Consider the following 13,138-nt stretch of genomic DNA (forward strand, 5'->3'; position numbering starts at 1 on the left):
AAGGGAGTCACGTGAGGGGAAGCGCTCTCCAGCAGTGTCAGTCTGGAGCTCGAAACAGCGTTGGCATTTAGCTTCCTATCAAATGGCAAATAATATTGCAACTGTTTTTGAAAGTCTTAAAGTCGAAATAGAGTCCCCGTGTTGTTAGTGATATTGCTAATATTTTAGTGCACCTGTAAGGACACGGGTGGTAAAATTGATTGCAATAATGTATCCTGGGAAAGTTTGGGACAGGAGAGAAGGTGAAAAAAAGTTACACACTGAACTCCCAGAAGTCTCCATCATCTTCAAGTTACGATGTCAACAAATACTGACCTTGCAGAGGGCAGAGCTCTGGCTAAGTAAGGTGGGTGGTAATGATAAGAGATAATGAGACCAGTGTCTGTCCCCCACTATCACCTTTGAGCTTTTTTGGACTATCTAGTGTTCGATACAGAGGAATGGTAACAGCAGCTGTGTTGAGTTCACCATTGTATTGGTTCTAGTTTGTTCTTGGACTCCTATTAATTAACCAAAACAGTACTTGTTACAACACTAATTACTGTCACCTTTGTTAGAGAATAAACTTTACAGGTACCTTGAAGTACAATGAACATGATAATTCGTGGTACTTTACAGAAATCGGTGTTGCCCAAACAGCAGTAATTTGAATATTATTCTCATCGATTTCACCATATCTTTATACTCCTTTTATATACTTAATATTTTTCTTTAAATCAAATTATCTTTGATACTTAATTTATTTTAAAAGAAAAATTTGTATCCTTACTATAAATAGAAAAAGAATGACCTGTCATAAATTAAAACAGTAAAAATAAGTGTAATTAATTTTTAAAAAATGTGATTCAATGCTAACATCTTACCTGTGAAAGGCTCTGAATCTCTCTTGATTGAAAACATGGATTAGCAGGCATTACAGAAGAATTTAGAAACATAGCACTAAACAAAGATTTTTCTCCTTGACTCAATTAGCGGTATTGAAATAAAATTGGAAGAATTTTCTCTGTATGATTCAGTGTTCTGGATGCCATGTCTGTCTCACCTAAAGTCATCTTGGTACCTCCATTAGTCCCACATTCTGGGAACACTGCAATATCTTATGGGGTTGATGCTACATTCCCGAACCCACGGATGTGTATTCATTAGAAAAATACTCACTGAGCATTTGTTGTGTCAGGTACTGGACTTGATATGGGAACTCGAAGAAATTAAGCAAACTGTCTGAAATCACATAATAGGTAAAATGGAAAAATCTGTATTTGAAACCAGAGCTCATCCCTCTGCAATATCTTTGACAGCACAAGTTTATTTGGTTTTCAATCTGGGAGAAGGGGAAGGTTGAGTCAATAAAGTTTCAAAGTGGAGGTATATTATCCTCTGAGCCTGGAAGGATAAAAAGTTTTACTATAGTTTAACCAAGCAGAGGGATTGTGGACAGCATAATTGTACCCACTATGTTCCCAGTACTACTCTACACAACTTTGTTTTTATCAACTTGTTTAAGCCTTACAGGGCCCTGGAATGCTGGTATTCTTGTGACTATTTTTTACAGACATCTGAGAAAAATGTGGCTTTTTAAGAAACTTCCCACAGTTACACAGTTAGTGATGAAGTGGGCTGTGACCCCAAACAGTCTAACTCCAGAGTCTGCACCCTTAACCATTCCATTAAAGTCTGTTGAGCAAGGGAAAATAAGTAAAAACATACGAACTATTGAATTCATGGTCGGTAGAGGGAAATGGGCAAGACTTGGGACAGTGGCATTTTGAGGCAAGGACTTCTGAAGAACTCACATAATTAAAATCTGACATAAATCAAGAATCCTCTCCCCCATGAATAACTATATAATAGGGAGATTACATCCTTAGTATTACATCAGTTGGTTACATTGGATTGGTTACATCAATCCACAACTATTGTATTTATGTATATTGTATACATGTATTTTAAAACATGTTTAAAGGGCTTCTCAGTGTGCTAGGGCTGCAATAACAAAGTACCGCGGACTGGTTGGCTTAAACAATAGAAATGCATTTTCTCATAGTTCTGGAGTCTAGAAGTCAGAGATCAAGGTGTCAGCAGGGCTTGTTTCTCCTGAGGCCTCCTCTCTCCTTGGATAATAGGTGATTGTCTTCTCCCTGTTTCTGCATGGCCTTCCCTCTGTACCTCTTTGTGTCCTTATCTCCTCTTACAAGCACACCAGTCATTTTAGATTTGGACCAACCCTAAAAACCTCATTCTAAATTACCTCTTTAAAGATCTTATCCTCAAATAGAGTCACATTCTGAGGTGTACTGGGGTTAGAACATCAACATATGAATTTGGAGGTGGGGGAGGGGCAATTTAGCCCATAATAAAGGGAATAATAAATAAAATCCTAATACGTAAATAATTCTAGCACCTCTAAATTTGCTTCAAAGTTACTGTGAAGCATTTTAACCCTAGCATACTGTTAATAATGTTTAGGATGACATCACAGCAGTCCTCACAAGCACATGCACAACTTTAAAAGCGTATTTAGGGGACCTTAACAAAGGACCTCCAATACTGTTAGGCAGCTAAAATGGTGCCACCGTGTGTCTCCAGTGAAAACTACAGCTTAGAATTCATTTTTTAAGTCAGTTTTTAAAATCTGTGATAATTTTTAGAGTTTCATGTATTTTCGAATTAGGGCTTTATAAATACTTTCATATTACAAAATCGAAGTTATTTGAGGAAAAAGGGAGAAAAGTGGCAGGAGTTATGTGTGGAAAAAACAATTTCAGTCAAGTTGGTGAAGAACTTTGAAAAAGGTCTTGCTAGTTAGCATTTCACCATTTTCCTGCCCAGAAGCTATTGTACTGTATGCAAGGAAATAACACATCAGGTTTTTGTTTTCAGAAACCTATTGTAACAATGGGGTGTAAGTAGACTGAAGAGGAAAGCAAATGAAGTGATGAGAGAGAAATGGAGACAGAGAGAGGGGAGGCTCCGATTTTTATAATCTAGGTGAGACACGCTAAAGGCCTGAATGAGTCACTGGCAGAGAACAGGGATGAAAGAGTAATTGGTGGGTATTTTGGAGACAGAATTAACAGGGTTAATTTGATGTAGAAAGAGGTAGGAGTCCAGGATGACTTCACATTTTCTAGCTTTGGTATACTGGAAAATGAATTGATGTTTACTAGAATGTGACACTTAGATATTCAGTATCTAACAGGTGCTTGGGAAAAAAGTTCAGGGCTAGAATTTTGCAAACCATACATAAAAAGATGATGACAACCACTGTGGGAGTTTTTGAAGTCAGAGGGTAGTAAATAAACTAGTTGAGAAAATAACTTGACACACTAGGATACTCTTTTGTTAAATGAGAGAAACAGTTCACAGTCATGGAATAGTATGTGAGGTGCGCATTTACATTTTTTTTAGAAATTCCGGTAAGTATCCAAAAGCACAGTATTAATTCAGTGTTGCAAAAATGAAATAGATGTGGTTATGGTACTGAAAGGATTCACCATCAAGGGAAGAAAGTCATTATATGAAAGATAATTGTATTACAATATTGTAATTGCTATGATAGAAATGTGGATAGGTTGTTGCAGGAGAATGGAAGGGAGGCACCTTTCATAGTCAGGGAGCGGAGGTCTCAGAAGAGTCTTCATCTGAAAGTGAATTTATAGACACTTATAAGGACTTAGTATGTGCCACATATTCCTCTAAGAATTTTATAAACACTCTCTCAATTAATCTTCAATACAACTCTATAATCAGTATTATATCCCCTATATTAGAGATGGGGAAACTGAGGCTTTAGCAGGTTAAATAGTTTGTTTGAATCCACATACATAGTGTGTAACAAAGGGACATTCAAACACTACTCTGATAGATTTCAAAATCATCCCATCGGCCACAAAATTATGCCACCTAAGTTGGTGTTCCGATCTTAGCTAGGCTGATAATTCAAAGTGGAGCATGGCATTCCAGATCCTATGTGAGGAAAGGCATGATACATGTAGGAAACTTCTAGCACTTCTAGGTTGCAGGAGTTTAGAATTCAGAAAGAGATGAAGCTTGAAAAGAAATCAGAAGCCAGACCATGGAAGGAGGAGTGTGGCCTTCATGTTGTAGGTGGTTACAGCCGCTGCTGGTTTGGAAAGGTTTTAGGCAAGGGGAGTAACATGGCTAGATAGTGTTTCATGTAGGTCAATCTGACAGCTGCTTGAAGGCAGGTTAGAAGTTAGGTTTGAGAGATAAATGATGATGGCTTATTAGGGCAGTGGTAGGGTAGGGATGGAGAAGAAATAAATTTGACTAAAAGGTAAAATTGGCCTGCCTTGAAAAGAGAATTGAATATGAAAAAGGCAACTTTTAGAACACCAAAGTAAAAAAAAAAAAAAAAGATTTTCCTATTTCACACTTGAAGTGTATCAACTGGCCTGTGGTTTTCATTCATCACAGATATCATCTATTGGTTTAGAAGATTAAGAATACAAGGGAAGAGGCACCATTTTGTTTTGTTTTGCCCCAGTGAGACTCTTGTGACTGCCTTTACAATTCAACTACTTCATGGTGTATTAGTCTTTATGATTTAAAAAAAAAAGGTGGGAGTGGGGCGCCTGGGTGGCTCAGTCAGTTAAGCATCCAACTCTTGATTTCAGCTCAAGTCATGGTCTCACAGCTCATGGGTTTGAGCCCCACATACCACTCCATGTTGACAGTGCAGAACTTGCTTGGGATTCTTTCTTGCTCTCTCTCTGCCCTCCCCCCCTTGCACTCTCTCTCCCAAAATAAATAAACTTATAAGAGGAAAAAAAAACACCTTAAAAGCAAAGCTTCTGGTTCACAAATTCCTCCATGAAACTTATTGATTCAGGGATTTAGAAATAACTGAAATGACTTGTCTTTGGATTCCTATATTTATTGTTTGGGTATACAAAAACCTGTTTGATGACCTAGCCTAATGTCTTGACCTGCTGGAATGATATAGTACTCATGCACCAAATTATGTCACACATGAATAGCCTGGCTGCTGTGTCCTTCAGGCATGTAGCTTTCGTAACTACAAGGGAATGCTCAACAATGGCTGTACTCTTTGGAATATCATATATTTGGGAGCACAGATCTTCACTAGTAAAACTATGAAAGCTGTCTTTTTCCAAAAGCTATATCAGTGAACATTTGTATTTTACTTAAAGAAAATACTGAATTAAACATTTTAATCGATTTTGTTATAAAAAGTTAAATTCCTAAATAAGTAATTTATTATGGATGTTAATGTGTAATTTTTATCCTCCTAAAATATGGGGAGGCATAAGGTTGGAAGTGCAAGTGTTATGCCCAGAATTCGTGATCTCCAAAGACCACCAGGGAGCCGAGTCCGATGCAAAAGCACAGAGCCTTTATTCGAGCTAGCTTGAGCTCAATCCCCTACCTGCACCAATGCAGCGGTGAGATGCCGGGGAGAGAGAGCGAGTTTCAAAAGCACAAAGGTTTTATTGGGGCCTAGGGGCAGTTGGTGAGGTAATGGCTGTGGCCTCAGCCAATTAGCTGGGGAAGGGTCTGAGTCATGTTACGCAGGTCTCCAGGCATGTTTTGATCGGGAAGTTTGAATGGGTGAGCAGGAGGTTACTCAAGGGGAGGAGGCGTGGTCAAGGTGAGGGACACAGAACAAGGTGGAGTCGGCCGGCGTAGGCCCGTGTTTCACAAGCACCATGCTCAACATGTGGCTTGAACTCACGACCTTGAAATTAAGACTCATGTGCTCTGTGCCCCAAGATTAGAAGTGTTTAAGAGAGTATCAGAACCCAAACTGTACAGCAATAGCTAAGTGAAGGTTATTGCAGTGTTTCTCCCAGAGAATGTGCTGTCATTCTGGTCAGAACCACATGGCCCTCAAACCTCAGCAGGGTGTTCTCCCAAAGAAAAACTAGGTGCTGACAGTAAATGAAACAATGGTGGATATTGGTGTTAATAAATGTCTCTATAGGCATTAAAGGATTACTAAACAATCCTGGAGAGTGCACGTCTAAGAGCAAGAATGCCAAGGAAAAATAGATCTTTATTCCTTAAGGGAATTAATTTTTTGTGACTTCATTTGTCTTTTAGAAAATCACTTTAGCATCTGCTTCTTACCTACTTTATTTTTTGCTTCTCTGATTTTCTTTTGTAAATTATTATTTGTACAGTGCTGATTATTTTTCCTCTTCTAATTTCTCTGACTTCTATCATTAGTTTTAGATTCATTAAACACCTTATAAATATTAATTTATTTAAAAGTGAGTTACCATAGGGAATATCATTCAGTTTTGTGCTTATTTCTCTTTGGCAGTTGTGGAATTTTTTTTTTAATCTTTATTTGTTTATTTGAGAGAGAGAGGGAGGGAGAGGGAGGGGCAGAGAGAGAGGAGAGAGAGAATCTCAAGCAGGCTCCACACTATCAGCCCATGACCCAACTCAATGCTCAATCCCATGAACTGTGAGATCATGACCTGAGCCGTAATAAAGAGTCAGATGCTTGAGTGACTGAGCTGAGCCACCGAGGTGCCCCTGTTGTGGAACATTTTTTTATTTCTTTCTTGCTCTGAAGGAAAGGAATTGTCACTTCTAGAGTAACGACTATGAGGAATAATTACTTTTTTTTTTACTAGTTTTATTTATTTATTTATATTTGAATTTACATCCAAATTAGTTAGCATATAGTGCAACAATGATTTCAGGAGTAGATTCCTTAGTGCCCCTTACCCATTTAGCCCATCCCCCCTCGAACAACCCCTCCCGTAACCCTCAGTTTGTTCTCCATATTTATGTCTCTTCTGTTTTTTCCCCCCTCCCTGTTTTTATATTATTTTTGTTTCCCTTCCCTTATGTTCATCTGTTTTGTCTCTTAACGGCCTCATATGAGTGAAGTCATATGATTTTTGTCTTTCTCTGACTAATTTCACTTAGCATAATACCCTCCAGTTCCATCCACATAGTTGCAAATGGCAAGATTTCATTCTTTTTAATTGCCAAGTAATACTCCATTGTATATATATATACCACATTTTCTTTATGCATTCATCCAGCAATGGACATTTGAGCTCTTTCCATACTTTGGCTATTGTTGATAGTTCTGCTATAAACATGGGGGTGCATGTGTCCCTTCGAAATAGTACACATGTATCCTTTCGATAAATGCCTAGCAATGCAATTGCTGGGTCATAGGGTAGTTCTATTTTTAGTTTTTTGAGGAACCTCCATACTCTTTTCCAGAGTGGCTGCACCAGCTTGCATTCCCACTAACAATGCAAAAGAGATCCTCTTTTTCACATCCTCACCAACATCTGTTGTTGCCTGAGTTGTTAATGTGAGCCACTCTGACAGGTATAAGGTGGTAACTCACTGATGATGAGTGATGTTGAGAATTTTTTATGTGTCGGTTGGCCATCTGGATGTCTTCTTTGGAGAAATGTCTATCCATGTCTTTTGCCCATTTCTTCACTGGATTCTTTGTTTTTTGGGTATTGAGTTTGATAAGTTATTTATAGATTTAGGATACTAACCCTTTATCTGATATGTCATTTGCAAATATCTTCTCCCATTCTTTCGGTTGCCTTTTAGTTTTTCTGATTGTTTCCTTCACTGTGCAGAAGGTTTTTATTTTGATGAGGTCCCAGTAGTTCATTTTTGCTTTTGTTTCCCTTGCCTCTGGAGACGTGTTGAATAAGAAGTTGCTGCGGCCAAGATCGAAGAGGTTTTTGCCTGCTTTCTCCTCAAGGATGTTGATGGCTTCCTGTCTTACATTGAGGTCTTTCATCCATTTTGAGTTTATTTTTGTGTATGGTGTAAGAAAGTGGTCCAGGTTCATTCTTCTGCATGTTCCTGTCCAGTTTTCCCAGCACCACTTGCTGAAGAGGCTGTCTTTATTCCATTGGATATTCTTTCCTGCTTGGTCAAAGATTAGTTAGCCATATGTTTGTGGGTCCATTTCTGGGTTCTCTATTCTGTTCCATTGATCTGAGTGTCTGTTCTTGTGCTGGTACCATACTGTCTTGATGATTACAGCTTTGTAGTATACCTTGAAGTCTGGGGTTGTTGTGTCCTGCTTTGGTTTTCTTTTTCAAGATTGCTTTGGCTATTTGGGGTCTTTTCTGGTTCCATACAAATTTTAGGATTATTTGTTCTGGCTCTGTGAAGAATGCTGTTGTTATTTTGATAGGGATTGCATTGAATATGTAGATTGCTTTGGGTAGTATTGACATTTTAACAATATTTGTTCTTCCTATCCAGGAGCATGGAATCTCTTTCCATTTTTTTGTGTCTTCTTCAATTTCTTTCATAAGCTTTCTATAGTTTTCAGTGGATAGATTTTTCACGTCTTTGGTTAGATTTATTCCTAGGTATTTTAAGGTTTTTTGTGTGAGGAATAAATACTTTTAAAGTTGAACTAGGAATATGAAAAAACAAGTGTCCAAAAAAAAAAAAAAAAAAGCCTAGAGGCTCTACTCGAAAGAATCTCTGTGGATTGCAGAGGATTTAAGTTTGCAATAAAATGTGTGAGCATAAATTGTTGGCACATTCAGGCTGTACATCCAACAACTTTGCATTAAAGATTATAGTCTCTTATCAGAAGCTTCTGGAGTGGCCACATCAAGAATGTAGCATCTTTTTAGATGCACTTATTTGCAATATTTTAGTAGTTATGGGAGGTGTTTTTATACATCATCATATAATCCAAAAACTTCATTTTATTGATAAAAAAATGGAGATCCAGGGAAGCTAAGTAAATTGCCTGAGGTCAAATGGGGGAAGAAGCCATCTTACATTATTGTATGTACACCTCTGTGTCTGAAGGAAATGATGACTAGGGAAATCTCTGACACAAAACTCTGTGGTGGTCTTAGTGAAGGAATTTGATACTGTCCTTCCCTCTAGAAAAAGGTGAGCTGTAGGTCCTCTGGTATCATGTAGGTTTTGTTGGATGAATCTCATATCTCCCATTTCCCTTCTTCATCATAACAGATGATTTAGGGAGAAATAGCATGAGTGTCTGACATCTAGAAGACACATTATAGTAGATACTGTTTTGCCTTGCCAGATGAATTATATGACTTTCTTAGAAAAGGAGAGTTTCATAAAATTGGCATGATTTATATGAAGATGAGTTTTGTTCATTTAATTAGTTGTTTTTTGTTTTTTTTTAAGGACTTACATAAAAGCAGTTTTACTGAAAAGGATCTTTTATTATCTATTGTTACAGAGCAACACACATTCATTATCTCATAGTTTCTGGGTCAAGAAACCTCACATGGCTTATTTGGGTCCCCTGTTTTCACAGCCTATGACAAGGCTGCAATGAAGGTGTTTGAACTAGGAATCTCATCTGAACTAGCATCTCATCTGAAGTTGCAGCCAGAGAAGGGTCTGTCACCAGGCTCACTCAGTGACTGTTGGCAGCATTCAGATTGGGTTGACTGAGATCCTCACTTCTTACCTGTCTATTTACTGGAGCCCTCCCAGTTACATGCCTCCTGGGCCTCTCCCACAATGCAGCTCATATCATCAAAGTGTGCAAGCCATGCAGACAATAGATAGAGTCTCCCAACAAGACAGAAGTCACAATGATTTGTAACTTAATTGTGGCCATTACCCCCCATGACCATTGTCATGTTTTACTGATTAGAACCAAGCTACTTGTCCAGATTACACTCAAGGAAAGGTATACAAAACATGAACACCAGGATGCTGGTATCAATCAGAACCATATAAGATGCTTCCTACAACAACTGTAAAGCAACCTTTCCAATAAGATCTCTCAATATCACTATTATTCTATGAGAACTATAGTATGATATCCACAGCCTAAAATCCACAGCTTTAACAGTTGCTTGGCAGGAGATTTCCATATAAAAACACTGTCCTGCAACCCTTGGAGATCACTGGTCTTTAATGTGTTCATAATTTTGTTTTTTCTAAATATCATATGGTTGGAATTATAGAGTATATAACCTTTCCAGATTAGCTTCTTTCACTTCGTAATATATATTTAAGTTTCCTACATATCTTTTCATGACTTGATAACTCCTTTCTCTTTGTGCTGCATATTTCATTGTATGGATGTATCACAGTTTATTTATCCATTTGCCTACTGAAGAACCTGTTGGTTGCTTCCAAGTTTTGACAGTTATGAAGTTGCTTATAAACATCAACGTGTAGCTTTGTTATAGACATACATTTTTCAATTCCTTTGTGGAAATGCCAAGGATTTCTTACGTCTATTTCTTAATAGAAATGTTTGTCATTAGTATTTGCTAAGCAATTAATTTATCACTATGTGATGCTAATTACTGTGAGCTATTACTGTTTCTAACTTCATGTATATAGGAACATATATGTAAAACATATATAACACTGTAATATATGTATTTAACTAAAATGAACTCATGTAAGTTCTAAAGGCTATTACATGATTTGAGGAATATATGTAAAATGGTCAGTCCTGAAAATCAATTCTGCCAAATGAATTTGAGAGTATATTTCTTTTTTAAATGTTTATTTATCTATCTATTTATTTATTTAGAGACAATGGGTGGGGGAGGGGCAGAAAGAGGAAGAGAATCTTAAGCAGCTCCACACAGCATGGAGCCTGACACGGGTCTTGATCCCATGACTCGGATCTTGACCTGAGCCAAAATCAAGAGTCAACTGCTCAACCAACTGAGCCACCCAGGTGCCATCTTCCTCACTAATTTACTATCCTAAGCCCAGACTTCTTTGTCTCATCAATTCTTCACAAATTTATTTATTTATTTTTTTTTTGGCTTATGTCAATTTAATTATTAGGCCAACCAAAGCATCTGGAAGGAAGAAGGGAAGAATTTTCTGCCCCTATACCAATTCCACACACCAAATCATGTTCTACTTATTTATTGCTGTATTACAAACCACTCCAAAATGTAGTGGCTTAAAATAAGAACCATTCCTTTTGCTCATCTATCTGCAGTTTGGGCAGGACTTGGCAGGGATGAGTTCTTTCTGTTTCCTGATAACTGTGGCCTCAACTGGGATGGCTGGAAAACCTGGAGACTTAAAATGCCCAACATCTCTTTTTCTTTTGGTTACAGGACCTCTCCATGTGGTGTCCTCACACAGCCTCTCCAGCATGACAGCCTCAGGATAGCTGGTCTTATTATATGGCAAGTGGTCCAAGAACGAGTGTTGCAAGAGACCCGAGCAGAAGCTGAATAGCTTCTTCTTTATTACCCAACTCTGAGAATCTGAGAACACCACTTCTACCACATTTTATTGGTTAAGCAAGTCACTAAGGCCAGCCCATATCCAAGGTGAAGAGAAATAGATCCCACTTCTTAATAAGAGGAGTGTCAAAGAATTTGCAGTTATCCTTAATGGGCCTCAAACCACAAAGTGTTCAGTTGCAGAGGTGTATCATGATTTATTTAACTAGTCCCTTAGACATTCATGCCAGTAGGAGATTTTACTTTATGTGTGTCCCTGATTACATTCTTAGGATAAATTCCTTCCATTGGATTTGATAAGTCAGGTAACATACAAGTTTTATAATGTGTTTCAATGCCTAATTACCTGCTATGGATTTTTAAATACAATGTACACTAAAATAAACTCTAAGAGAGTTCTGATTGCCTTCATATTTACTAAAACTAGATGTTTTCACTTAATTTTGTCTATGTTAATTTGATGGGTCAAAGTTAATTCTAGTTTTAGTTTAAAATTATTAATACTTTAAATTTTTGCCTGTTATTGTTTATTTCTTTGCTATTATTTTCTCTTTCATTTTAATCTCTTTGTCCTTTTCTTCTGAATTAGAAGGTAATATCTTAAGTGTATTCTCTACAGCCCTGATTAAAATTTCTGAACTATCATTTATACTCTATCATTTCCATTGAGGATTTAAATTATTCTGTTTTACTAAATGGCTTCTTTACATGCTTCCTAAATAACCCAACTCCTTTTTGGTATCAGCTTCCTCCTCTTATGTTTTGTTCTAATTTGTTGTCTTCTCATTTAATCTGTTCTCTGACTTTGACTTTGAAGACATGTGTGATCTTGTGAGGAAAATTTAAGTTAAACACAAATCCAGTCCATTACTCTATTTAGTGGGCATTTATAAACCACAATATGTTGCTGTCCTACAAAAGGGAAGGGATGAAAACGGGCACTCCTGTCAACCCCTCTAAGCTGTGGGCTCCGACTCTTCCCTCAAGACCTCACTAACACTGCAGATGAGCCCTGGAAAAGAAGGAGGGTACAGTATAGATTTGTATACAAAATACTGGTAAAGCTTAATGTTTGTTTCTCATTGGATAAGAATAAATACAAATGGTAGTTCTTCTGTTGGATTTTTATAGTAGGCTGGATCCTCAGATTATTCAGCGAAAGTACTGTGTGACATGAAAAGCTCTATTCCCCCAATATAAATTGTCACTAAATACCTCTTATCTTTGACACTACCAATAGCTGCATAGAGGGGAGACGGTAGTTCCAAGATGCATCAGCCTTGACAATCAACAGCTTCCACCCCAGTGCTACTGCTGCAACTCCTCTTCATGGTATTCCCCAACACCGAGCCTCCTTCTCACTAGAAGAAGCCTTCTCTAAGTATGTATCAGCATACAAGCAGGTGGCCGGATTTTGCCACTGGCACTCAAGCAGAATCCTGGGGTCCCTGGGGCGGCTCAGTCAGTTAAGCGTCAGGCTCTTGATTTTTGGCTCACAGTTGATGAGATCTGGCACTGCATGAGGCTCTGCACTGATAGTGTGGATCCTGCTTGGAATTCTCTCCCCCTCTCCCCGCCATGTATTCTCTCCCCCCTCCCTCACTCTCTCAAAAATAAATAAATAGACATTGGGAAAAAAAAAAAAAGTAGAATCCTTACCATAATGGCACGGCTGCTTTTTCTTCTAATATGTATAAAGCCTACGACTCCAAGGATCTCAGGAATCTACCTCCTTCTTTTCATATGAATGACTGTTGTCCTGCGTGATGCGAAGAATGTGATAGAAGTCATTTTTCTCACTGCAGACTCATCAAGTTTATCATAGAAATTCTACCCAGATTCTGGCAGTAGGCTGATTCTAAGCATCACTTTTTGGGATTGTGGAGTATTTATCTTTTTCTAAACCCCCATGAGCATCTTGTTTA

The 13,138-nt window shown here is 37.9% G+C and overlaps 1 long non-coding RNA gene across 1 annotated transcript; it reads left to right on the forward strand.

Annotated features, from left to right (window-relative positions):
* Window positions 1-27: 27 nt before the first annotated feature.
* On the forward strand, window positions 28-12,796 carry LOC109275571 (uncharacterized). The gene is made up of 3 exons (XR_002084254.2): window positions 28-346; window positions 11,082-11,300; window positions 12,454-12,796. It is a non-coding gene; the product is annotated as an uncharacterized LOC109275571 (long non-coding RNA).
* Window positions 12,797-13,138: the final 342 nt, after the last annotated feature.

Source organism: Panthera pardus, unplaced genomic scaffold (genome assembly GCF_024362965.1).
Source record: "Panthera pardus isolate Hobbes unplaced genomic scaffold, ASM2436296v1 HiC_scaffold_13, whole genome shotgun sequence".
NCBI lineage: Eukaryota > Metazoa > Chordata > Mammalia > Carnivora > Felidae > Panthera > Panthera pardus.